Raw genomic sequence first — 24,607 nt, 5'->3', positions numbered from 1 at the left:
CTCTTTATCGGGTTTGAGAGGAGGAAATGAGGTTTCTGGGGCATTTGGTTGATGCTTTAACTGACAGGTTTTTTGAGGACGTTATTGTTAACATCAACTTTTTTGTTTGAAGTGGGTGGAAGAAAGCCTGGGTCTTCCCCAGACCTTAATGCTGGTGTTATGTTAGTGACTTCCCTATGGGTATAAAAAAGGGAGGAGGAAGCCATTTCGAGACTTAACTTGGCTTTGTTACCCGCCATTTCATCTTGTCCTTGATCTACTACGCCTCTGCATGTATCTGAGATTTAAAGGGACATGCGCCAAAAGCCAATTAGGAGAAGTTAAACCAGCATAAAGAACACTTCCTGAAGAACCTCCAAGTCTCCAGTAAAGGAAAATTTTTGGTGACGCCAGACCTCTATAATACCACCCTCTAAGAGGACAAAGACTGTAAAAGGTAAAGATTGTAAAACTTTGTGTATAGCCTGATGTGTGATGACTAATATCTGCTATTATACCCCAACGCCAGACCCGGTAACCTATTAACCCATCAGAGACTATCGGTGATCCTGTGCCTCATCCCTTTTTGAATAACATTAGTGTGGTGGACCCCAAGACCTTTCAAACCTACAAAATGACAAACGGTGCAAAAAAAGGCGTGGCAACACCAGCGGAAAGGAGGTCGTCGAGGCAAGAGGATGCTAAGGAAAGTAAAGAAATTAAAGACTATAGCAGTCTGATGGCCGAAATAAGGAAAGAGTTCAAAAATAATGAACAATATATTGAGAGAAAATTACTTGAGGTACAGGACACTTTGGATAAGAAATTGGAGGGAGTGGTGGGGGAATTGACAGGAAAGGTTAAAGATTTATCAGTAAAAACTAAGGTTTTGGAAGATTCAATGAAAAAGGTGCAAAAAGATACGAAAATTAGTAAGAAGGAGGTGGATAGAATTAGAGTAGAAGTTAAAGAGATAGAAAGAGTGCAGGAAGAGTTGTTGGACAATATGGCTATGACGCAAATGAGGCAAAATCAAACCAACCTAAAACTGAGGGGTGTACCAGAGACCCCAAATGAGAATATTAGATCTAAAATGATAAAAGAGCTGGCAACTTGGTTAAATAAGAGCGAGGAGGAGATAAACTGTCATTTAGTAAATATTTTTCGAATAAGACCAAAATTAGACAGAGCCAGAAAGAAAAAGCTGCCAGGTGATGTAATTGTCATGTTCAACACTTTGGAAATAAGAAATGAAATACTGCAACAGAACCACATAAAAAGGTTATATATTGGAGGAAGCCCAATTATTATCTTTAGAGAAATTCCTTCGAGATTTCTTCGAAGGAGAGAGCCATACAAAAAATTAACAAACCAATTGAAGAAGAATGGGATATTGTATAGATGGGAGTTTCCCGAAGGCGTTTCATTCTACTTTAAGGAAAAAAGGTTTAAATTAAGCACCAGTATTGAACTCCAAAAATTTGCGAGGAGATACGAGAAGGACCTGGGAAAAGTTGAAGGGGAGGTGGAAAGGGAGGAACGACAGAGAGACGAGGAGGGTGAAGGGAGTGAAGAAGAAGAAAAAGAGGAGAGCTTAACAGGAGAAGGAGAAGAACAAGAGGAGGAAAGCAAGGAACAGTAGTCTCTATTTAATCTAGTTAAATTAGCTAGAATAGTTTAATAGATGGCTTTAAAAACAATAAGCTGGAATGTGAACGGTTTGAATAATAAAAATAAGAGGAATCAGATTGCACATGTATTGTTGAAAAAGAATTGGGATTTAATTTGTCTTCAAGAAACGCATGTTATAGGAAAACACAAGAGAGTATTAAGTAATAAGAGATTGGGATTGGACTTTGTGACCTCCGACAAGGTTAAGAAAAGAGGGGTAGTAATTTATATAAAGGAAAAATATGACCCGCAATTACTGTACAAAGATGAACATGGGAGAATAGTGGTGGTACAGATGGTGTTTCATGGAGAAAAAATAGTTGTGGTTGGAATATACGCCCCGAATGAGAAAAAATCAGCTTTCTTTTTGGAATTAGATAATATACTAATGGAATGGATGGACCAGAAAATGATATTGATGGGAGATTTTAATGGGGTGGTGACGCCGAATATGGATAGATTAACAAAAAGACAAGATGGGAAAGAAGGTAAACTACCACGATCTTTCTTCGACATGGTAAATAATTTGGGATTGACGGATGTCTGGAGGTTTAAAAACCCTACTGCAAAACAATTCACTTTTTTTTCAAATCCGAATCAGAGCTGGGGGAGGATAGACAGTATTTGGGTCTCGAGGGAATTGGTACAGAATTTAATTAAGTCTGAAATTTGGCCCCGAACTTTATCTGATCATAGTGCGGTTTCCATGGAGTTAAAAGGTAGAGAGGTTAAAACAGCCAGATGGAGAATGAATGAATATTTATTTAATGATCAAAGGATAGTAAATAAGGCTATAGAAACAATTGAAGAATACTTTAGGTGGAATTTAAATGGAGAAACTTCCATAGAGATGGTGTGGGACGCAGGAAAAGCGGTCATGAGGGGTTTTTTGATTCAGAAAAATACCCAATTAAGAAAAGAAAAAGAAAAAAAGAAAGAGCAGATTTTAACACAGATTATGGAAAATGAAAGAAAATTAACTGTTAACCCTAGTGAAGAAAGTTTAAAACAGAACTTAAAAATACTACAAGCTAAATTTGCTACAATAATTAACCAAGAGATAGAGTGGAAAATTAAGAGGATGAATCAAAAGAACTTTGAGTCCGCAAATAAGATAGGGAAATATCTAGCGTGGCAGTTGAGAGAAAGGAAGAAGTTGAGTACGATCAGTAAAATAAAAGAAGGAGATATGATTATGGAAGAACCAAAAGAAATAAAAAGAATATTCCAAAGATATTATAAGGATTTGTACAAAAGAGGAGAGGAAACAGAACAAGAAATAGATCAATTTCTGCAAAAACACCATCTGGAACAAATTGTAGAAGATGAAAGAGCAGCACTAGAGGAGAAAATAACACAGGAAGAGATAAAAAAGGCTATTAAAAAGATGAAAACTGAGAAGGCGCCGGGACCGGACGGCCTTCCGGCCAAATATTATAAAATATTAATTAACCAAATATCACCAGTGCTGGGAGAGGTTATGAACAATATATTGAGAGAAGGAAAGATACCTAATACCTGGAAGGAAGCCTATGTTATATTGATCCCTAAAAAAGAGGTGGACACTATGGAAGTAAAGAACTATAGGCCAATCTCATTATTAAATAATGATTATAAGCTATTTGCAGACATAATGGCGGAAAGATTAAAGAAGGTCTTGATTAATAAAATTCATGGTGATCAAACAGGATTTCTCCCAGGGAGACAATTACGGGATAATGTAAGGAATTTGATTGACATTATTGAATACCTGGACATGAAAATAGACAGAAAAGCCGCACTGGTTTTCATAGACGCCGAAAAGGCATTTGACAATGTTTCCTGGAACTTCCTAAAGAAGGTTTTGGAAAGGATGGGAATTGGCGAAAAATTTAGAAGAGGCATAGAAGCAATATACAAAGAACAGAAAGCAAAGCTGGTGATAAATAATAATACAACAGAATATTTTAACATTTATAAAGGGACCAGACAAGGTTGCCCCCTGTCCCCCTTATTATTTATTGTAATTTTGGAAGTACTTAATAAGAGACTGAGGGAGGCAACAGAAGTGAAAGGAATTAGAGTAGGAAAGAAGGAATTCAAAATTAAAGCCTTTGCCGACGATATTGTTCTGACTTTGGAAGATCCACAAGATAGTGTAAAAGAAGCATTACAAAAAATTGAGGAATTTGGAGAGGTGGCAGGTTTTAAGGTAAACAAGAATAAAACTAAAATGCTGGTTAAAAATCTAACTAAGGAAGAAACGAAAGATTTAGAACAAAAAGTGGAAATCAAGGTGGTGAAAAAAGTGAAATATTTGGGAGTGTGGATCACGGCAAAAAACATAAACCTATATAAAGATAATTATGAAGTTACATGGAAAAAAATAAAGAAAGATCTGGAAATATGGGGGAGGATGAAATTTTCCTTTTTAGGGAAGATAGCAGTGGTTAAAATGAACGTTTTGCCGAGGATGTTGTTTTTATTTCAAACTCTTCCAGTTATTAAAGGTTTAAAACAATGTAAAGAATGGCAGAGAACCCTGATGAAATTCATCTGGCAGGGGAAAAGACCAAGGATTAAACTGAAAATACTAACTGATAAAAAGGAAAGAGGAGGTTTTGCTCTCCCAGATCTGAGCCTATATTATGAAGCAGCGTGCCTACTTTGGCTAAAAGATTGGATAAAATTGGAGAACAGAGACCTACTGGATTTAGAAGGTTTCAATAATCGGTATGGGTGGCACGCATATCTCTGGTACGAGAAGGTGAAAGTCCACAGGGCTTTCTTAAACCACATTTTCAGGGGACCAATATATCAGGTCTGGGAAAGAAATAAGAACCTTCTCGAAAGAAAAACACCATGGTGGATTTCACCAGTAGAGGTCTTAACAATAAAAAAAAACAACATGGAAGGGAAGACAGCCACCTACGAAGATTTGGTAAGAAAATCAGAACAAGGGCTTAAACTTAAACCGTATGAGGAAATAAAGGATCAATTCACCGGTTGGCTACAATATCATCAGGTGAATGATATGTTAAAACAAGATAAAAGAAAAATGGGCTTTGAGGACAAGAAATCAAAATTTAATATAGAAATAATAGAAGGTAAAAACAAAACATTGTCTAAATTATATGACATATTACTGGAATGGCATACAAAAGACGAGGAAGTCAAAGAGGCAATGATTAAATGGGCAATTGACTTCGGTTATAACATCGAGTTTGAAAAGTGGTTGAAATTGTGGAATAGAGATATTAAATTTACGGCCTGTACGAGTTTGAGAGAAAATGTCTGGAAAATGCTCTATAGATGGTATCTTACGCCGGCAAAATTGGCTAAAATCTATAGATCAGAAAATAAGACATGCTGGAAATGTGGTGAAGTGGAGGGAGACCTCTACCATATGTGGTGGCAATGCAACAAGGTGAAGGTTTTTTGGGAAGCAATTTATAATGAACTTAAAAAAGTTTTTAAATATACTTTTCCCAAGAGACCTGAGGCCTTTTTGCTGGGAATAATGGGTAAGGAAATAAAAAATGAAGATAAAAAAATATTTCTCTATGCCACCACAGCCGCAAGAATTATGCTGGCACAAAACTGGAAAATAGAAACTATTCCTAACATAAGTGACTGGCAGGTCAAAATGATCAACTATGCCGAGCTAGATAGATTAACAGGCAGAATACGAGACCAAAACGACCAGAAATTTCAAAAAAATTGGAGTAAATTTTGGAAATATATTGGAACGGATATATAGGAGGAACTGGCGGTATTAGAAAAACTTTATCAGCTAATAACTATAAACTTTAATAAACTAACTACGCAATCCGAGATTTATTTGATACTTACCAAAAGGGTGAAGGGAAGTCAAAGGCTAAGGAGAGCCTAATGGTTATATTATTATTTTTTGTATGATTGTATGTTTTCTTTTTGTATAGTATGAAAATAGGATGAATAATTTATGTTAAAATGTTTATTTTTGTATCTGTTAGTTCTTTTTTCTTTTTTTTTTGTACAAATTCTGAATAAAAATTTACTTGCAAAAAAAAAAAAATAAGTGTTTCTGATTTTAGGCTTAATTTCAACTGATTTTATCTTTTGTAACACCGCTTAGAGATGAGGTCATTAGTTTATAAATTGCCCCTTCCCTCCTCTTCTGTTAGAAGATGCTTCCACTCAATCAAAATCCCTTTCTTAATGACAAAGGCATCAACTGGATAGCATAGGAAGCAAGCACACCAGCTCTAGGGGGCAGAGGTGTTACCAGCCCCCTCAATATTCCTTAGCAGGGGGCTCAGCCCCCCCCCCAATACTGAGGGGGTGAGGCAGCTGGACCACCAAGCCGAGTGCAGTGCAGCATCGAAGGCAGGGTCCTCCTGAGCATGAGAGAGGAGCAGCTGCAGCCATAGAATCTGTGCAGCACTAAGCAAGGCCTCCTCCTGATGATGCACCTCTTCCTGATGGCACATGCGTGACATGTGTCATGTGCATGACATCACAGGTATGTGATGTACCACTGCACTCCTCCCACAAGCTTCTGCCCAAGACAGATAGGAAGCTGCCTTATTCTGGGTCAAGTCACTGGTCCCTCTAGCCCAGTATTATCTACAGTAATGGGCTGTTTCTCTGCAGGGTGTTGGATAGAAGACATTCCCAGCCCTACGTGGAGATGTCAAGTACTGAACCTGGAACATTTCTCATGCAATATAAATTTTTGCATGCAATATCCCTTCCCCTAATTCTTTGGATTCCACCCAAATAAAATTTGCTCCTTTTTCCTCTTTAGGATATGTTTTCTTATTCTCACATGCAAATACTGTATACATTGATTTACTTGCATAATTATCCAGTCAATCAATTAAAAGGCATATGATTAATTAACTACAGTTCTTGAATGGGGCGACGGTGCTGTATTGGCAGCAGAGAAGATCTGCAAAAGGAATTGCCAGTCAGAGACACGTGAAAGACCATAGAAAGTATAGGAATCAGGCAGGCAGGAAGAGCACCAATCACTCCAACCAAGAACAGCCATTTTCAACATACTAATATCATAAATGCTTTAATTCACAGTGGTTGCAGGTACTTTTCTTCAGCCTAGATCTGACACCGGAAATGAACCAGGCTAAAGCAAATGACCGAAAATAATGGAGTTAGTTGAGATGAGATGGAGAGAGGGGCAATGTTTATCTTCTCTGCCCTGCATCTTCCTTTTAATTTAAGTTTTAGCCTACACAAACACACATACATTTTATATGTGAACAGGGCAGATACTGTATCTAGTCCAACCCAGGGCAATGCAGGAATCTCAACTAAATGAGAGTCCACAACCTCCTGAGGGAGTCCGTTTCACAGTCATGCAGCTCTTACTGTCAGAAGGTTTTTCCTGATGTTTAGTCATAATCTCCATAACTTGAAACCATTGGTTCAAGTCCTACACACACACCAGAGCAGGAGAAAACAAGCTTGCTCCATCTTCCACGTGAAAGCCTTTGAGATATTTGAAGATGGCTATCATATCTCCTCTCTTCCAAGCTAAACATACTCAGCACCTTCAAGCATCCTTAATAAGGCTTGGTTTCCAGACCCTTGATCATCTTGGGTGCCCTCCTTTGCACACGTTCCAACTTGTCAGCATCCTTCTTAAATTGTGGTGCCCAGAACTGGACAAAGTAATTCTAAGATTCTATGTGAAGAGGCAAAGGCACCTCTCGTCTCCACATATGTTTAGCTTCTCTCTCATACACTGTAGTGGCTGTGGTGGTGGGGCAGAGTTGCCAAGGTACCCTCCTGACACTCGATTCATTGCAGCTTACTAAGATGAGGCAGGGCTTCAGTGACACTAATTTCAGGAGCGCAGCTCTGCCCCACCCCCACCCCCATGGCCACTGCTGCTGCTATGTAACACATATAGCTTATTTAGAGAAAAACTGCAGCATGACCACCTCTGAAATACAGAAACCTTCGGAGACAAGTTGCTATGTGTAGTTGTTTTTATTTTAGAAATAGCATTTCCTGCCTGCGAAGAGTAAAATTATAGAAAAATATGAATTGCATTATACACAATGAAAATAGGCCATGGGAAGATGTAGAGTAAATTACCATCCACATGTCATCTCCAGGAGCTTTATTTTGTGCTGACGCAGAGAAGACTAGGAATAACTTATTGCATTCATTGAGCAAGCACAGATAATTATTAACACTAAAATCTCCAGTCAAACAGCACGTGGACCTCCAGGTGTCTTCAAATCCCCAATGAAGTGAGGTAGATCTTTCTTGTTCCGTGTGAAGGGAGAGGTTTAAATTGTCTCGACCTTTTGAGAAATCTTTGGAATGTATTTCTGGAAGTCTGTCCTTTAAGAATATCTCGATTCATTAGTTGTCTTCAGGCACTCTGGGACTGTTCATAGTAATCACATTGGTGGGGGGGGGGTCAGTAGAGATGAGCTCTGTTCTCCATTGCATTCACATTGCCCTCCACAAGTTGGAGGGCAACTGTGAAGCATTATGAACTTCTGCAGGGTTCTCAGATGTGCAGAGAGCCACCAGAAGCACAGGAGGCTCCCTGCTTCACAAAGTTGCCCTCCAACCATGAGCAGCCAACTCCTAGGGGCTGAGGCCCCTTCAGCCCCCCATAAAATATTTGAGGAGGCTGCTGCTCCCAAGTTGATGGGCATAACCATTCAAATAGTGTGTGTGCCTTGTGATTGATTATTGGGGTGGGACTTACCTGCCCCCCCCCCAATATTTTATTTGGGCCCCCTGCCTCCAACTCATGGAGGGCAATGATGATGGTGACTAAAAGGGGGCAGAGCTAGTGCACTTGTTCCTATTGCCCTCCTTCACACGATTATGGTCCAGTTCTAGGATGGACAGACACAGATAGGCCAATGACATCACATCTATTTTGGCCTTGAGTCAAATGAGAGAAGGAAAAAGAGGAATAAATGAAAAGAGAAGATGAGAAAGGGTTTGGGGACTTCCCTTTGGTGTCCTATTATATTAACAGAGCATAATTCAGCAGATGAAAATTATTGAAAGGTTGAAACTTGTAATCTTGATCCAGCTAATCCCATGAAATCTATTTTACTGGTCTCACCACTTTGAAAATTGCTACACACATGTGATGGACATCTGCAGCTCACATTTCTTAGGTAAGGGCCAATGAATGTTTAACTGGGCCTGTTCTGTGTCAAATCAATTTGAATCAGTGCATAGCAACTAATTATATGTTGATGCTCACAGCACATGCCTGAGCATCAGAATGCCCAGTACGTTTATCAGGCTCCAGTACCTCAGTTGTGTGAACCAGCTTTTTTAAGAGTAGATGTATCTTGTGAAGATTAAAAGCACCAGCAAAATTTGACAACCGGTCTTTATTCCTTTCCTCTTATAAATATCACTTTGACCATGAATTTTAGCTTTTACCTGTCCAGATGTTGCTTAAAGCATCTCTGGCTGGTTGATTAGAGCAACCACAGAGCTGGAAAGGACCAGAATTCATTAATTCAGTTCTGTCTTTGGCATTCTTGCAAAGAGGAACCCTCTGCAAGGAAGCACGCCAGTTTGGGAAGAACAAAAGATCCCAGGGAAATGTGAGCTGTGGACAGCACAAGCTCCAAAGCCATTTCCCTGTTGATCCTGTTCCATCAGTCATTTTAACATGCAGCTCCTAGATCAAGAGCATATCACATATCAAGCTGATAAGAACAGACTTCCTTGAGAAAAATGTTTCAGAGAAAAAGCTACATAGAGAATAGGACTAGCTGAGACATAGTATGCAATAGTAACCATAACGTTAAAAGAGGTCAACAGGATTAGGGATGGTAAGGGTGGGGAGAAATTTGTTCAGCTTGCATTTTAATATGGATTTACCTAATTTGTACTTCCTGAACACAAACCAAATCATAGTTATCCTCCAAAATTTGTACTATTTCAAATTTTGTGATGCAGTTCACCAACCCAGAAGAGTATACAAAGATATATATAAGGGGAAAGTGTGCTTAAAAATGCATACAGTAGTGAAAATAATATACAAACGTCATGCATTGTATTGGGGGAAATTGCTTGCAAAAATGTGCATGTTAGGCAAATTTGGAGGGAGGGAGGGAGGGAAAGGTGTCTGAAAAGTTGTATGAAAATGCAGATAAAATGGTTGCACTGACTTTTGTTAAATAAATTGTCAACAAATCAGAAAACTGAACTTAAGATTGGAAAAATGAAAAGCAGAAGAAATTGAAACTGACAAACTTGTCCATTGCTAAACAGGTTAGCATCCAAGCATCAGAAGCAAGTGCAGTCCCTGTTTTCCTGAGAATAGGAGGTGGTATGGCTGGTTTTCAATCTCAATTAAGCAAGTACAGCCTCTGGCCATAGTGCCATAATAGTCTCAGCTTTACTTGTAGGCTATGCCATATAGGTTACTGCATGTGATCAGGAGCCAAACAATGATCTTGATGAATGAGCAAAGTTAAAGAGGCACACATGTATTTGGTAAGAAAACATTAGCTTGTTTATTTTGGCTGATGCCTTAGTGCAGTGTTTCTCAAACTTGGGTCTCCCTCTGTTGTTAGACTACAACTCCCATCATCCCTAGCTAGCAGGGCCTGGGAGTTGTAGTCCAACAAAATCCTGAGATCTAAGTTTGAGAGATATTGTTTAATGTAAAACCTGGCTCCTAGCGAGGGTCAGGTGAGACAAAAGCAGAGGTAGGGAAAATCAAAGGCTGAAGGCAGGAGCAGATGTCGTAGCTACATAGACGAGTGAGCAAGTCTGACTTGGGAGCCTTTAAAGAGGATAGAGAGTGTCACCTGACCCACTCTAGCCAATTGGTGGAAGGAAGCTTTATCAAATGGTCCCCTGATGTTCCGTCCTTAGGGTATTGCTGAGTGGCAGAGCACATGCTTAAACCTTGCCTGACATCCTTTAGGTCACCAGTTCAAGACTTGCTATGGACTCAAATATTCATGACTTTTTTTTAACAGAGGAAATCTGGACTCCAGGTCTATGGTGATTTGTGCAAGTTGAGAATGTAGTCACCCTTCCCCTGGCTTATTTTAGCATAATTGCAACCTGTGAAAATTTGTCCCAGGAGTGCAGAGACAGCAAAGTGTGTGTTGTTTACCCTTTCTGCTGTAACTCTGAAGATTAAGGCAGAAAATGAAGTGAGAATTAAACATTTGCTAACAATCAAAGCACCGAAGGCAGAACCAGCAACAGTATGTGAACTATTCAAGGTTGCATTTAATACATCTTATTAAAAATTGGTCAGATCTCAGACTTGTTCCTCCCTATAATCTATGGTAATAATTATGGTGGTGTGTTGAAATGCACAATTATATGGACATGCACAATCCCAAAAATGAAACGTTCTCCAACACCATAAAGAAGATGTTTCTGAATGTGAATGGGAAGGTAGTGGCACAAAGAGCTAAAGCTTCCAGTGCATTAAGATATCTGCATTCCTTGTTTCTTGGGAAACTAAGCATTTGAAGCAGTGCTGTAATGAGTTTTGGTGGTGTTCAAGTATCAAGACGAAAATTCCCTTTTGAAGGGGCTGAATTTTTCAACAAATGCCCAGAACTCCCTTTACAATGCAACCCTAGGTATGCCTACTGTAAAGTAAGTCTTGTTGACTGCAGAAGGACTTACTTTCAGTAAAGCGTTTCTAAAAAGCCTTGATGTTTATGTTCAAAATGGCTGTGTTCCTGTTCTATGGGTTACATCCAATGTTAGTCACAATCAGAGGATGTCCATAGAGTATGGCTCATGTTGGATATTACCCTCTCTCTCATTTTAGTTTTCTAGATTGCAGATTTTATAAAGCTCCAGGTCCCTATGCTGGGCAATGATGTAAATAATATGATGTGATACCATGCAGCTACTAGTCCCTCTCTGAAACACCTTCAATAACTGCGCACAGGGGATGTCTCCCATATGGTACCCACCTGCTTTCAGATTTATGTGTGCAGAGGTAAGTAAACATGTGACACTCACTTTTTGGGCATGATGGTGTGCAGTTAAAAGGCTAAAGCAATACAGTGCATATAAAAACAATTTGGACAGGATTTTTATTTTAGATCTGTATGTATTTATGCACACACAGACACTCAAACCACACAATAACTAGTGTGCATTTCAAGATATAAACAGAATGAGAAAAATCAGAGATAAGCAAAGATTCCGATTTCAAAATGATTTCTTTGTTTGGTTTTTCTCTTCATGCTGCACCTTCTCTCCTTCAATATTCTGAAATAAAAAATGGAAGCTGAGCCTTTCTGCATTGTTCTTGTTGAATCGACATACATAATAAATGGTGACCACTTTTCTATCAGTATATTCACAAGCAATAGGTTACATGTGCCTTTAATTTCAGACAAAATCTTTCCCACAACCCCAATTCCCCATGTTTTTATCAATCCAATCAGTAATAAGTGGTGGATTTAGCCACAGCTTGCAATGTAGCAGTTGTTAATCATAATAAAATTAGATCCCTTCTAATTCCTGGTATAGCCTTTGCATCTATACATTCTTGCAACACTGTGGAATGTGCTAATGACATTACATAGCTTGTAATCAGTTTAGTAAACTGGAGTAGCCATGCCCAGTTATCTCATATGAAGAGAAGCAGTGACTTGCATGCAGGAGAAGTCTCAGGTTGCGAGCATGCAACCTATCAGAGGAGGGGATATGAGCCAGATGAGGAGAGGGCCCCCACTTTTGTGACAACTGCTCCATAGAGTCCAGACCTATGGACAGCTGCCTAGAGGCCAGAAGCATGTGTGTGTTTGTATGTGTATCCAGAGCACTGTAGAAGCTGTTGTGTTTCTCTTGCCAATAAAGAGTTAACTATCAGGCTTCCTTATCTGGGCCAGGCCAGTACACCTTGCTTCATGGGTGGGCCAGCCCTGCTCAAAAGCACACTTCCCTATATACCCATTTTACTCGCCAAGAGATTGCTCTATCTGTTTAGACTTCATTTCAACACAGCATGGCATCCAGACACTCATTTGAAGGAGTCCAGCTTTTGCAATCAGCCTTGGTGCCTGTCTTTTTTAAGTAACCCTGGTGATTAATTACATGTTGTGCCGCATAATTCTGACTACATAACTGACTCCATAAACTCTCCCACGCTTTCTCATGTGCCCATGTTTAGAGACTATCCTTTACACCAGCCTTTCTCATCCTTGGGTTCCCAGATGTTGTTGGACTACAAATCCCATCTTCCACAGCCAGCAGGGGCAGCAGACAGGGATGATGGGAGTGGTAGTCCAACAAAATCTGGGAACCTAAGGTTGAGAAAGGCTGCTTTATGCTATGTAGCTAATCTACCATGTGACCTGATTCCACAAAGGTATCAAACTTGCCACAAGAATGGCAACCTGTTCAAAATGGGAATGCTCATTTGTTTTTCAGATGAATGGAACAGTGAACTGTGGGTAGCGATGGGAACTGGATCTATCTAACCACCCTTCAAAGTTCTCACCAGCTCTCTATATATTGCAGACTGATCTGGAAATGCAAAGAACTGAACATAAGATGGAGAAACTGAGAGAAACCGAAATTGACAGATTTGCCAAAGCCTAAGTGAGAGTCCCATTCAATCTGAATATTTCTTCCCAGGGCTTTCTGTTGTTTCATGGCATTCCAGGAGAGGTGGGGCTCCCACCGAGGGCTGCAATCTCTATTTTATTTTACCCAGAATGCACTACATCCAGGAGAATTATGGGAGAAGGAAAATGGCATCTTCTGCTGCAGAAGCCAGCTCCTCCCATTAGTGACAGTAGAATTTAGTAAAAAGGAAGGAAGGAAGGAAGGAAGGAAGGAAGGAAGGAAGGAAGAGTGGAAAGAAGGGGAGATGGAAAACACCCAAACCTATCACAGCAAAATCATTACCAATGGATAAAACATGAAATAAAAGCAGATTTTGATGAATGAAACACTGAATTAATAAGACTTACAGAAACAAACATGAAGGAAATCCCCAAAGCAAGATTCCTACTGCAGAGTAATCACGATAAAAACTTAGCACTTTGCAAATCAAAGCTAGGATCTGGTATGGTGAGTTGAACTTCTTCCTCCAGAGCCTTCTATAGCTGTCCCTGATATATAGCAGAGAACATGCAAGACCCATTCAACAGCATCCGTGAGCTTTTTAAAAATGATAAAATCATATCATATTCTGTGCATCAGTGTAGGCAGGCGACCCCAGTAGGAAAGTGTGGGGCCAGGGAATCTGCTGATACCTTAGGTGGTGCTATTTACTGCTAATCTGCTTTTAGATTACATTTTCCTCCTTTCTCTACAACTGTTTTGTGACTATTGTGTGATTTGCTTGCTGAACAATGCACAGAGGAAGCAGTAGGGTCTGTGTGAATGGCTCATGAGCCTAATAACTAGGGGGTCCCATGCTTCTCTTGGAATATATATGTGCATTTCATTGTTGTGCAGGCACGTCTGTACAATTACATCGTGGGAAAACTAGAACGCTTCCACTTATTTCAATGAATAAAAGCTACAAGCACTATTATCTGCGTTGCCGGGGGGTGGGGACGCTGTTTAGATTAGTCACTGAATACCCAATGGAACCCCATTTCAAGGAAAACAATTGGACATTCTGAACAATTGGCTTCCAACAGAGTGCATTGAGGCACCCTATAGAAAGGGTTCCCCCAAAGAAATCCGGTGGAGAAGGAAAGGTGCCACCACCCATTAATGTATAAAGGAAGGAAACTGTGGACATGGAGGTGTTACTAGACTACAACTCCCATCATCCCTCACTATTGGCCACATTAGCAAAGGCTGATGGGAGTTGGAGTCCAACAACATCTGGTTTCCCCACCTCTGCATTATGGAGTTGGTCCATGCCATGCAATCTCTTGGGGGTGTGGGGATAGCCAAATCACCGACAGCAGACTGCTGAAAAAGTCTGCTGACCCCTGAGTAATCTAATCAGGAGCTGAGTAGCAATCCACACACTGGTTTGGGACCATCAAATTGGTTCGGTTCACTGCAAAAAGCAGACCGAATGACTTCTCCATTCCTAGCTCTTATATGTTACCTCTTGGCCGAGTGACTTGACAGCAGGCAAGCCCCAATGAATTCTGGTTCACCTGCATTTTTTCCCAGCTGGTGTGAACCACGGAGACTGCATTGAGTAATTCACCCAGGCTAGATCATTTGCAAATTCTGACAGTCTCTTGCCTTCTTTCAGCCTCCAGGGCACTCGGTGCTGGGCTTAACACCTTTGCTCCTGCAACGTGCCCAGTGATGAAACCCTCATCCATGGACAATCTCTGGAGCCGCCAACACCCACGGCTGATTGTGCAGAAGGCGACTTTCCCAGCTCATAAAGCATTAGCTACTTGCATGGAGCAATGAATAAACCAGAAATAAAATTTAAAAATTTAAAAAGTCAGAGTCGGGCAGGGCTGAGTCCTTAGCATGCTTAGCATGCTTATAGCAAACACAAAAAGAATGTGCCTTGGAATAGATTATTTTACCCTGAGGACACACACGTTCTCTGCATGTCCATAAACCTATGAAACTAGGCTGCCTCTAGCACATGGCTAACCAGCAGAGCACCAGTGGACCTTCCCAGAAAAGAGAACAGGGAGGTCACTGCTAGGAAGGAGGCGAAAGCCTACATACCATTGCACAGCAAAGGTGTGGCCTTTTGGTTAATGCCAGGCTCAGTTAAGAGCTGGGAAAGTTCTGCTGCACTGAAACCAATAGCTGCACAACGGCCCTAGCCTTGGGTGAGGGAGGGCAGGAGGAATGTTCCTCTCCTCCTTTTCATGTGGCTGCATTCACCTGGGGAGCCAGGCACCCGAAGGACTAGCCCTGTGGCAAGGCGGAGGATTACCATCCCTGCACCTGCACAGCTTCACGTGAGGCATCTATTTTGCTATGCAAACCAGTTTTGCTGCAGACTTGACCCAGGAGCTGAAGTTGCCCTCAATTCGTTGCTGTTGACAGAATGGGGAAAGAGTTCCAGGGCCAATGTCTCCATGCAAATGCTTCACCATTCATAATAAGTGGAAATGTAGAGTGCACTTCTGGAATGCTAGTTTTAAAATCATGAGGTTGAATGGGACCTTGCTGGTCCTCTTGCTCAGCCCTGCAGGACCAGCAGGATTCAACTACAGCTTCTCTGAGAGATGGCTGCACAGTGTCTGTGGCAATACCTCTAGCAAAAGAGAAGCCACCATCTCTCAAGGCACTTTGCTCCATGTTCTCACAGCTCTTGCGATGAGGAAAGTCCCAAATGTTTGCCTATGGAAGAAAGTCTTCTTGTGTTTGCATAAGAGCAAAGAACTTTGATGATTCTCGGAAACAGAGACCTCTTGAGATACAGATACTGCACTCTTAAAATAATAATTAAGAACTCTGCCGCCTTGGAATTCTCTCAAAGGCTGCTCTCTAAAATACAAGGGGCAAAAGATAAATATTTCCCTCCTCTCTTTAGGAAGTGGGCTGAGCATTAACTATGGTCCTTTGGCCAACAACTTACGGCACGTCAAGGGGTTTTCTTTTCTTCTTTTTTTGCTCTGTGATGGCAGACATTTGCTGAACCTTGCTTTCTGGAGATGTCCAAATGGTCCTGGTGCCTAAGCAGGTTGCTGGATTTGGGCCCCAGGATGAGAATTTGCAAGACACGCAGCTAAAGACCCACAATTCCTCACTGCAAACTCTGGCTGGGACCTATAAAAGAGAGACACTCCTCAAGGGTGCATGTATTGGGATGGAAGTGGAGGCATAAAGGAATGCATAGTTTTCTTGCAAGTTTTGCTCCATATTGCCAAGCCAAGCCCTACCATTAGGCAGAACGAGACAGCAGATTCTTAGTGTCATGAAAGAGCAGCAAAATGTTGACCTTAATACATTATTGTTTGGGCTCTTGTGACATGTATTGGGTACCAAAGCAGCCTTTACCACCCTGGTGCCCTCTGGATGTTTCGGACTACAATTCCCATCAGTTAGAGGGCTGATGAGAGTTTGGGAGCACATTTGGGAGCACCAAAGTGATGAAGGCTATGTTAAAGTAACTTGACAGGCCTTGGGTACTATGGACCTTGACTTGGGGGGGGAGATGCTTTCATGCTGAGCCTCAGACAGCAAACTGTCTTGGGTCAGCCTTGTATATCCTTTAGTGGTAAAAATCATACATGGGATTTCATTTACTTTCTCATTAATCATATTTATTATATGTTGAGACTTGATACGTCGGGGAAATATGGAGGTAAAATGGCTGGGGGTTACCAAATGAGCACTGTATTTCCATCAGACAGCAGTTTGACCATCTGTTAGCAAAACTATGCTGTAAAGTGACCAGAAAATGGGTGATAGGGAAATATACATTTGTAAGTATATTTGTGACCTGAAAACCGATAGACACCCAATGCTTGTGCAACATCATCTAAGCCTGGCTGACATTTTGCCTCTTTGACCTGTTCAGATGCTCTATCTGCTTCATTTTCATACAGTAGAGGAGTTCCCAGATTTCCCAATGATGAGATGAGAAGCTGGTGATTAGAAAAAACCACAGTGCTGCTTGCACAGAAATTGGGCAACCAAGCACTGATCGCATCTGCAGAGTTCTGCATGGGTGTCACAGAAAGTCCTGGCAAAATGGGCAACCCCAAACATGTGCTAGAAATTGTTACTTCCTAAAGCAGCCTGGTTATTTGAGATCTGTGCGGCAGCCCTGAGTGGCTTATGTCTGCATGTCTTTTAAACAGTGCAGGAGCTCGTCATTTTGCCTTGGAGTTCAGTGCAATATTCTAAAGGGGGGAAATGTCACGAGCAGAAGACTCAGAGCTGACTTGCAAGACTTATCTTAAACAGCAATGTGCATGGGAAGCAATGTCCGTAGGGAAGTTGAACAATTTCATGGAGGATAAGACTATCAACGAATACTAACCATGATGGCTATGTTCTGCCTCCACAGTCAGATGCTTCTGAGTACCAGTTGCTGGAAACCACAAGAAGGGATAGTTCTCTTTTTCTCAGGTGGGTGTCCTGCAGGCATGTGGTTTCCAACTGTGGGAAAAGGATGCTGGCCTAAATGGGACATTGGCCTGATGCAACAGGCTCTTCTTAGATAGGAGGAGTGGGAGTTAGAGGCTGGCTGGCTGTTTCACTGCTGTTTTGCAGACAGTAGAAACTTAAGCAGACTCTGTGTCCGGAGGAGTTTGTGAGGGAAGGCAAGCAAAATGGACTGGTAACTTATGCACTGCTATTAATGAGTTTTGGAAGCAAGAAGCAAGAAGATTCTCTCTTGGGCTCAAGGGTTGAGAAATGCATTGTATTGGCCTTGATATGCATAAATGCTACAACTTGTTAATAGTTGCCATTGTACAAGTAAAATGTCATCTTCAAAGTCTTGTGTGTGGAGTCTACTTCATCACTAGTGCTTCAAGGGTGAAGCCACTGCATGACAGGGGGAAAAGCCAACATAAAATGTGCTGAAAGCCCTTTGCCTTGGTTCAATCTCCAAGTAATAGGAAGACTCTATGCTCTTTTTTGATGCAACAGACTAGCATGGCTCCCCCTCTGGAAACGAGGCCTCTGGTGTTTCAGGTCCTGTTCAAAATGAGCAAAAGCTGTTTTCCCAAACTTCTGCAGCCCACGTGTAGATTAACTTCAGCCTCTGGTCCCCTTAGGATCTTGTGCTAATTGTCAAATTTTTATTGCTGGTTTTGATTGTAGTTGACAGATTTTGTGAATGCTGTTGCTATGCTTATTTTATGTAAGCTGCTTTGGTATACATAAATAAATAGTTCCATGTAATTTGTTCTATTTAGGTTATTAAATTTCTACCCTATTCTGCTTCCCAAAGAAGTCCAGCATGGTAAATGGCATAGTGGAAGAACAATTCACTTAAAACAACAACAACAACAACAACAACAACAACAAACAACATCTAGGAACATTTTGAAATGGTCTCATATCCACACAGCTGATAATTTTGAGGTTGCCAGGAACAGTGTCTCTCAGCCATCCAACACTGGGATGTTTTCAAATTCCTCCTGAATGTTAATAATAAGGGCAAGCAGTTCACCAGGAAGGGCATTTCACAGAAGAGGAATCCCACCAAGAAGGCCCTGTCACGAGTCAGTGCCAACTATGCAATGCACAGTTTGTGCATCAGGAGCCCAGATAGGAGTGTGATGCTTCTTTGGAAGCTGCAAAAGGGCCTTGTATTTCTGGAGGGCAGTGGGTCACTGATACTCCTATGTGAGTAGTGGAAAGATTCATGATTAATGTAATAGTTCAGTGGGTAGAAATGTACCCAGCACAGTATGGACCCAAACAAACGTTGATGAAGGACAAAGAGATCTCTAGGTTCCCCGTGGGGATTCTCTCCTGCACAGATAAAGCTATGCACATGGCAAGAGGGTGGGTGGTGCCTATCATCAACTTCATTTAAAAGTAGGAATTGTTGCATTTTCCTTCCGCTGTTTCCCTTACACTCACTTGTGGCAACAGGTTTTCAAATACATGAATGGTGCAGTGATGTGTTTGTTTGTTTGTGTGTGTGTTGTGTGTGTGAAGATTTCACACGGTGTGAAGATTCCTGCACAACCCAGGTACTGTAAGCATGTCCGAGCGTGTGAAAATGAGGCGTCATTTTGAAAATATGAAATGGTATGTTCTTAATCAGAAATAAATATTTGTTCAGAAACCATTATGGGTAGCTGGAATGATGATGGCAGGAGGCAAAAGTGATTCATGGGGCCAGAGGTGAACAAAATAACACCTTGATGTGCTCCCCCCCCCAACGATAGCAAAGAGTACTTGATAAAGCTGTTGAAAATAAACACACACTTCCCCTGAGTACATCTATTTGATGAAGACCAGAAGTGCCGTTTATCAAGGTGACATTGATGTTGAATCAGATATGCAAAACTTGTCTAACATTCCACACATCAAAGCTGTGTAATGGTATATTATGGCTCAGCTCTTTCCCACAGATTCAGCAGGCAAAACTATTATAAGATATCTCATTGCACCATCATTGTGAGTTCAAACGGTTCAGAAACAAGGAATCAAGCCCCATCATTTGCTACATCAAATGATAACTCTCTCACACACAGAGTCGCACACATGTATCCATGAATATTATACAAGTATATAAGTGGGGGGTGGGTATATGTGTGGGTGTATCTTCCTATATACCGTATTTTTCGCTCAATAACACGCACCTGACCATAACACGCACATAGTTTTTAGAGGAGGAAAACAAGAAAAAAAATATTCTAAACGAAACAGTGGATGTATGATTTTTGTGGTTCATGCTGTGGCCACAGACATGTGATCGGACGGTGAGTTTGAGGTAGCCCAATGCAAAAATCCTGAGGATCCATGTGGATCCATGCTTTGTAACCATGTTTTAAGTGGGGAGGGAAGGAAAAGCACTCAAGGGCCAAGGAACACGCGTGGGGTGGGTGGAGAAGGATGCTGTTAATAATGCAGAAGAGGGATATAAGAGGAGAAGCAAGCAGGCTCTGCTTCTCTCCCTCCTCCCCGCCTCGCTGAAAAACTTTGCTGCTATTTAGCCAGCTGAGTGGGGAGGAGAGAGGGACAGAGAGCCTGCTTGCTTTAAAGGAGCCAACCGGACAGGAGCCGCTTACACTCGTGTAAGCGGCTCCTCTCCTCTCCTGCTTTGCTCCTTTAAAGCAAGCAGGCTCTCTGTCTCTCTCTCCTCCCCACTCAGCTGGCTAAATAGCAGCAAAGTTTTTCAGCGAGGCGGGGAGGAGGGAGAGAAGCAGAGCCTGCTTGCTTCTCCTCTTATATCCCTTCTTCTCCTCCCCACTCAGCAGCTCTTCTCCCGCTTTGCTGTTTCAAAGCGAGCCACGGAGGAGGGAAGGAAGGGGAACCATGGATCCTCTGCTCATGACTGCAGAAGATTCCCCCCGCCATCCATAGGCATTCGCTCCATAACACGCACAGACATTTCCCCTTACTTTCTAGGAGGAAAAAAGTGAGTGTTATGGTGCAAAAAATACGGTAATAAAAATGTAAGGCTGTCACTGCACAGCCCCTTTGAAGGGATTTGTAGTGCCACGTCAGAAACCTGGATTTGCATGAAATCAGGGTGAAAGTGGAGACAGTGAAGGCAGGTTCCACAACAGCAGTGGCCTTGGCAAGGGAACAAGTAGTTTAAAACAATTGCAGCATAAAAGAGATAAGTGGCTTCAGAAATGTGTTTGGGAAGGTGAAAAGTGTGCTTAGTGCTTGCATGGAGTGGTAAGGGGAAGCTCTAAAGGGTCAATGTGGGAGAATGGCCGTGGGGTTGGCAAGTGGTGTGAGCAGGGACAGAGCCCTGGTTTTTTTGTGTCTGTGTATGTATATGCATGCATGTGATGCTTAAATTGAAATAACCCAAAGGAACCTATTTTTGTTGCACCACAGATATTGGCTTTACCCTTTTCCCACTTCTGAATTCAGCTCAGTGTTGTTGGCACTAACTAGCAATGGCTCTTCAGGGCAGTGCTGGATTTACCTATAAACTAAACAAGCTATAGCTTAGGGCCCCACTCTCTTGGGGGCCCCAAAAATTTTTAAAGGGAACAAACTGGATGTACATTTCCAAAATATAAGATAAAAAACAAATAAAATAAAACCTACATACAGCTACAGCATTTTGTGTTGTGTGGGCTCCTACGATGTAAGCAATAGGCCCCACCTGCTAGCCTGCTCCCTAAAATATCACTGGTAATTAGTTCACTTTGATAAAATACATATTTTGTTATGTGCAAATGGCTTTAGATACCTATTTGGTCCATAAATTACCATATAGCATATATTCAACACACACACAAAAAGTGACAATTTGTTGTTGTCAAAGGACAGCTGGACGTATAAAGGGCCCCATTACCTTCAGTAACTTAGGGCGTCGTCAAACCTAAATCCGGCCCTGCTTCAAGGTTTCAGATAGTGAAATTCCCAGTCCTAACTGGAGATGCCAGGAATAGATGCTAAAACATTTTGCATGCAAAGTTGGTGCTTTGCTGATGAGCTGCAGCAGTTCTGCCCTTATTCCAGGGATCTCTCAAAAGCCCAACCAGCCCTGCTGGCCACTGCTGCATCTTCTTGGAATCCAGAAGCAATGCCAGGACCACTCTTACACTTTTCACAACTGAGAGTGAAGCACATGTCTGGTTTAAATTCAGAAACCTGGGAAGCACTGCTCTCGAGAGCTGGTTCCATCTTCCTGGCAGGTTGTTAACTAGAGGAGCGAGAGCAATCCTGGAATCACAGGAGACTTCGCTGGAGGACATCTGGTGCTGCTCTAAAAATACTCCCAGATTGTTCTTGGCTACAGTAAATCTCTTGTACTCCTTTAAATGAACAAAGGCATCTGACTTATTTTGAGCAGATTGCATTTCATCACTTATCTTTCAAAGTTTGTTTGACATGTTAAGCATCAATTGACCACAGGACATGGAACAAAAAGAAGAAGTAGTAGGCTCAGAATACCTGCAAACTAGCCATGTTCATTTCAAGATGCTGATGTAAAGCCATAGATTACGTCATAGAAAATGAATTCAGAAAATAAAGGGTAAGTTCAGAGAGAGGTGGGGAGAGGGAGGGAGGGAGGGAGAGGGAGAGAAAGTATGTAATTGTTTCATGCATAGACAATGAGATGAGCATATGTTTAGCAATATAATTATTGGGGAGTGTGCATCTAATGAGCACATCGGTGCGCGATCAAATATAAGTGCACAACTCTGCAAGATTCTGGGCACCTCTCAAGAGGTGTGGGGAATAACTTGCCCTGGTCTCAGCATTCACGCACATGTACACCAGGCCATGTGCAGTTGGGGTGTCTACAGGAGGATAGGCATGTGTCCCACTTTACAGAGGACAAACCTTTATTCAAAGGGCTGCCAGGCCCAGTCTAACTTCCTTTATTATTTTGTTTATTTATTTCATAAAGCTTTTACACCTTTTGGTTGTTAAAAAAAACCTCAAAGAGACTAACGCAATAAAATTATCTGTGAAAGAAACCCACCTCTATAAAGCACTACAAAGATAAAATCAACAATAAACTAAAAACAGATTAAAACATACATCGACATTCTACATCTCTGCATAGGCTTGTCCAAACAAAAATGTTTTTAGCATGTGCCGAAAAGAGTAAATTGAAGGCGCTTGTCTGATGTCACCTGTCTGAGTGTAGGTTCTGTCGCACTTATTATGGAGGGGATTTTGTGGCACTTACAACAGTGCCAGTTCTGCAGATCAAGGCAGTCAAATAATAATTCTAATAATCATTTTATTATTTGTACCCAGCCCATCTGACTGGGCATATATGGGGCAAGGCGATCTCACAGGTAAACTGGTCCCGAGTTGTAATGTTCTTTATATACTGATAAGTAACAATTTGAACTTGGCCCGGTGGCAAGTCAGCAACCAGTGCAGATCTCTGGCCACAGGTGTTCTATGCTGGCAGGGCCTCACTCCTGTCAGCGATTGTGCTGCAACATTCTGCAAGAACTGTAGCTTCCAGGGAAGCCTCATATACAGTGCATTGCAGTAACTTTAAAGATAAAGAACTGTAAGAAGAGAGAACAGGGGCTCAGAGAGTGCCCATAACCAAGTGTTAAACCTAAACAGCAGACTGAGGGTGCAAACAGCTCACCTGGTGACAGTCTTCCCCACTTCGGTGAGATGAATTGCATTTCCATTTCAACTATATGCAGATCTCTGTTGCCTTTTGTTCTCTTCTGTGGTGACATATAGGGATGGTTTAGAATTTCACTGTCGTCAAATTTTAATGCGAGCTTCACAGTGTTCACTCGGTCGACAGCCATGTGAGGCAATGGGGTTCGTGCGAGCGGTAGCAGTAGTTAATGATACCAATTTGTGTTTATTTATTTTTTTAATCAAAACCTAACAACAATGTTTTTGAGTCCAAACTATTATACTAACTCTATTCTGTTCTCTGTCCTTGTTTTGCAGTTACCATCCAATCTGATGTCCTTGAAACGTGGATTCCCTTGAACTCTTGTTTTATTGATGTCATGCTGGCAGCTATTAACATTCATTGTTTTGTTTCTTATCCTTTCTCCCTACCTATATAGCTCTTCAATATACGCTTGCCAAGGTTGGGGGTGTCAGGCACTTAAGCTGAATGAGGGTGTCAGGTACTGATATGGGGATGGTGGATTAAAAGGGAAGAAGAACCTGGGAGCAGAGATAGTTAAGTAAAGGCATGAGAGTCCTTGTAGGCTTGTTTTATGGCCAGGATGTTTCTGAGCATGCTCCGGAGCACCATTTCCTGTTGGGGTGCCTGGGCTTTGTAGTTTTGTCTGCCTCCCTGCCTGGTTCATTAAACTGGGAAAGGTGTATGAAACTACAGCTCACATGTAGCTAGGGCAAATAATGATGATGCTGACCACCCAAGTGAAAAATTCAAGCCTTTCATGTGTCCTTTCAAATAAGACCTTTCATGTGTCCAGTCAGCTTTCCGTATGCCAGTTTAAACTCATCCATTGAAAGAGGAGACCAACAGGAAGGGAGGACTAGAGAGAAGTTCACCCTGGGCTTTGATTTCTGTGCTTTCTTAGGGACACAACGGAAAGGCCCCATCCGCCCCTCTCCCCATGGGAAAATGCGGCGTGATCTCTCAGAGTAATCAAATGAAACTTTAACATGTGGCATGATAAAAGTCTGTAATTTTATCAGGTCAAGTTACTTGTTGTTTACTGTTGTAACAATTGTTTTCTCAAAATTTATCTTCTGTACCATGAAAATGAATAAAAACAGTATTAAAAAAAGAATTATCAACAAATGAATTAATGTTTAAGTGAGCCAGCGAGAAGTCACTTATCCCTAGGGATATCAGAGAATTCAGACGAAAACAGAAAGCAGAAATTGCTGCAGTTTGCACATTTTTCCATGGTCAGACAAATCGGTCGAACAAATGTATTCATTCACATAGTTGTCGTTGTCATTATTAAGTCCATAA

General features: G+C 41.4%; 1 long non-coding RNA gene across 4 annotated transcripts in view; it reads left to right on the top strand.

Annotated features, from left to right (window-relative positions):
* The window catches only part of LOC308458393, a 30,053-nt gene extending 5,672 nt beyond the window's left edge, over nt 1-24,381 (top strand). Inside the window, exons 2-5 of one of the 4 annotated variants that reach the window (XR_013977342.1) lie at nt 11,444-11,602; nt 13,045-13,215; nt 19,186-19,508; nt 23,599-24,381. This is a non-coding gene — a long non-coding RNA (uncharacterized lncRNA). Of the gene's footprint in view, nt 1-11,443; nt 11,603-13,044; nt 13,216-14,842; nt 18,630-19,185; nt 19,803-23,598 lie in introns of those variants that run through there. The other 3 variants (XR_013977343.1, XR_013977344.1, XR_013977345.1) reach the window with 3 other exon arrangements.
* Nucleotides 24,382-24,607: the final 226 nt, after the last annotated feature.

The sequence above is a fragment of the Podarcis pityusensis genome, assembly GCF_964106645.2.
Source record: "Podarcis pityusensis genome assembly, chromosome: 11".
Taxonomy (NCBI): Eukaryota; Metazoa; Chordata; class Lepidosauria; order Squamata; family Lacertidae; genus Podarcis; species Podarcis pityusensis.
The sequence above is the reverse complement of the archived record's forward strand: the minus strand, read 5'-3'. Positions and strand labels throughout refer to the sequence as shown.